At 38.3% G+C, this 3,696-nt stretch overlaps 1 protein-coding gene across 2 annotated transcripts in view; it reads right to left on the bottom strand.

Annotated features, from left to right (window-relative positions):
* Window positions 1–1,952: 1,952 nt before the first annotated feature.
* Window positions 1,953–3,696, bottom strand: part of LOC135221705 (cell adhesion molecule 2-like) — a 407,499-nt gene continuing 405,755 nt past the window's right edge. For both annotated transcript variants that reach the window (XM_064259459.1, XM_064259457.1), the window contains exon 7: window positions 1,953–3,696. This exon is cut by the window's right edge and continues 1,028 nt beyond it. The gene's annotated coding sequence lies outside the window, so the exon portion shown is untranslated.

Consider the following 3,696-nt stretch of genomic DNA (forward strand, 5'->3'; position numbering starts at 1 on the left):
GAAAACACACACAAGGCCCATCATCTTCATCACACGAAGGGCCATTTTCCTGAACAAATAGGTGATCATCATCTGGCAATTAGGAAATAAAAATTCCAAAGAGGAATTAGTCCATGGCAATTGGACGATACACGATGATATTAAAGGCAGTCAAAAATCTTGTTAATTACGCCATCTGTCATGGGGTGAGGTTCCACGAAGATCCCTGGTGCTACTAGAGAGAGAGAGAGAGAGAGAGAGAGAGAGAGAGAGAGAGAGAGAGAGTTACTGAAGACACCAGAGTAGATAGCTTTAACGAAAAAAGGAAGTGTACATTATTCATATATATATATATATACATATATATATATACATATATATATATTATATATATATATATAATATATAATTATTAATTATTATATAATAATAATACATATATATATATAGTATTATATTAATATATGTATATATATATATATATATATATATATATATATATATATATATATATATATTATATATAATGTGCGTATTACTACCGGAACGAGACTTACTGTATTACTGATGCTGTAACTGTCGGTTACCCTACTTTGGGAGTTTAACAAACACATGAAAAGACTTTTTTTTACGTAATATATATAAACTAGCCGATATTTTCGCAAATAATGTACTTTATAATAATTCAGTGAAGTCTCATATCTTTCCTGTACCATATTTTAGGAATTGTAAATGTTTTTGTAATTACTTGAACAAGTCGTGTATGGTTTTTGTTTTATTTCTGAACCATTCATATATAAGTAAATATATCCAAAATGTTTAAAGAAAATATGAATAAGAGTTGTCTCGGTAAGGTAGTAAACCATATTCTTTTATTTATTTTTCGTTCTAATAGTATCCACCAGCAAAATTACTTCCATTATAAACGCAATCTGCAGGATGCCAATGTTCCACAACAAATTCTCTCTCTCTCTCTCTCTCTCTCTCTCTCTCTCTCTCTCTCTCTCTCTTCTGCAGCTTTCGTCTCTTCAAAATCACGCAATTAACACATTCTAGTAATGGCCTTAATTAACAAAACATCGCACTGCCATTCAATTCTGGGCCTAAACAGCGACCACCGTAGGGGCCCTTTTCCCATTCGACATAGCCTAAAATTGAACCTTATTGTTTTGCCAGATGATAATGAATGTTTGGCTGGAGATGCTGAAGGGGGTTGCAGGGGAAGGGAGGGGGCCGGGGAGGAGGGATGAGACACAGTGAGATGGAGAGGGAGCAAGGGCTTTTGGATAAAGAGAAGGAAACGAGAGAGAGAGAGAGAGAGAGAGAGAGAGAGAGAGAGAGAGAGAGAGAGAGAGAGAGGTTTAATAAGTGACATAAAACGATACGCGGTGCAGTGGAGGATAAACAGACATGGAATGGTGCAGTGAGATTCGAGGACAAAAGGTATAAACACACTTACCACTGAAAAAAGACACTTCTCGAAAAAAATATCTATCATAAGTATGATAAAATGGCCATCGTACCAGTAACAACTTCTCACGAACACTCCATATCAAAGCTTAAATGGCTTTAGTCTTCAATAAGGTAACATAAAAAAGTCGATTAAAACCTACGCTTGTGGAGCAGCTTAGGCCCTTTTGAAAATATATGTATATATGTATATACAGCATATACCTAAGGGCACGAAAGCTTTTGCAAATGGCTGCCTCCCAAAACAGAGGCAGTGTGCTAGGATGGTTTCTTCCAGTGTATATATAAGTATTTATGTATATATTTATATATAAAACTACAGCTTAGTTATGCTTATAATATACGTGAAACATGATGATTTTATTCATGCTTTGGAATGCATTTAGTGAAAACTTATCTTCCTTTTCCACAATGCTCGAAGCCACTGATTTTAATAAAGAACACTGATTTACTTACATTCCATTAAAGTGATATCAAATTATTGAAACACAGTGACATTGACGAAAAGCGACTCTATATAATGTGGATTCTCTATGTACATACAAATAGTCAGTAGATTTTTGAAGAAATGGGTGAGTTGTTGGAGAGGAAAAAGCGCTTAGAGAGAGAGAGGGAGAGAGAGAGAGACAGAGAGAGAGAGAGAGAGAAAGAGGCTATAGGTAATTTATGCATTCCTGCAATGCATGAGTACATTTATAAGTATATCTGAGCTATGCAGACGACCTTTCTCAATTAAGTTCTTGGAGAGCATTAGCGATGGGGAAATGCTTCTGTGTTCCCCAGACACAAAACTGGCAACGCGATGCTACCTTTCATCAACGAGGATCTTCTCGGTAGCTGACATTATCCTCTGCTGAAATCTGTTCATAAGCTTCTCAGACGACCAGTTGTCGACGATCAATACTGAGCCTTGATACTCTTCGGTCATAAGGTTTATTTCCGTATATCAGGAGATGCACTCGGCCCCAGGTCACGTATGGTGCCTTTGACTCAGGACAAACACAAGAGGAGGATTCTGCTTTGTGAATGAGATGCCATCGGCTTTATCTATCAACTCTATGACTCACCTCCGCTCCGCAAACTGCCATTTTCCTCCTCATTTTTGCTCACTGCCGGCACGGCAGGCTAATCCTTTTTCCGTTTCAGTGACCCTCAATCATTTTAGTTTACTTGAGCAATAAGAAATAGGTTCAAAGCACATCTTACGCAGCGAGAGAAAATCTCGACGTTTGTCTAAAGACGCTGTGCCGTGTAAGTTAGCGTTTGTGACAAACTTTTGTCTGACAAACCATTGATAAACATCAGCAGGGCTTTATAGAAGAAACTTCCTTTTGAGTAGAAGGTCATGCGTCTTCCGTAAGCGCACCTTGAGACAGATACGCTTTAATATCAGGATGTCACTGATCCCCGGGCCAAAACGAGACCAGATTCGGCAATCGATAAAGGGGGGATCATAGCCGAGGTATTGTCGAGGATGGACGAGGGGTTAGGGGGTGGGTCAAAGGGATTGACGGAGGAACGCGTACAATCCTTGTCAAATACTGACCGTGGTGCCATCGTCTGACTGGCATAGCCAGAATTGGCATAAAAATTGACCTTTGGCCGCCGCTTCTTCCCCCTCCCTCCAGGTCTTCCATTTAACTAACGCATTGCTTCTTATCATGTCAGTGCTGTCAGTGTTACACAATATTCATTTACCAAATGTTTTCATAGGCGCTTTATTTTACATTTAAAGTCTGCAGTCTTTTTTTTTTTTTTTTGGGGGGGGGGGGGTTGGTTGTGAGGGGCGGCGGTTGGCAATCGACTTTTTTATATGTAACATAGTACAACGTCTTTAACAAAATACGCTATTGTCTTTTTCATGGATACGAATATATCAGAATAGAAGCAGTAGGATTGTTTTATTTCTGAATTGCGTCAATTAATTCCAGTAGAAACCTTTATCAACGCAGGCAACTTTATCATGCACGCCGTTCAGATGGCGGGTATCCTACCATATTTCCAAAATCCTGGAAAGCTGAATCACTGAAAGGTTCCTACACTTTCAAAATGAAAAAGCTCTCTCATCGATTATAAACACTGCAATTCCTTCACGATGCAAACTTTTCTTGAGGGTTTACAACCACAATGGCTACATTTTTGCAAGGCAAAAAAAAAAATTATCTAAAGCATGACTTGAGAATACCTGGTCCTCAAAAGTTCCTCTCTCTTTTCAAAAGCTTCTGGTTAAAGGAGTAGGTCGAAGTC

Source organism: Macrobrachium nipponense, chromosome 3, assembly GCF_015104395.2.
Source record: "Macrobrachium nipponense isolate FS-2020 chromosome 3, ASM1510439v2, whole genome shotgun sequence".
In the NCBI taxonomy this organism is placed as follows: Eukaryota; Metazoa; Arthropoda; class Malacostraca; order Decapoda; family Palaemonidae; genus Macrobrachium; species Macrobrachium nipponense.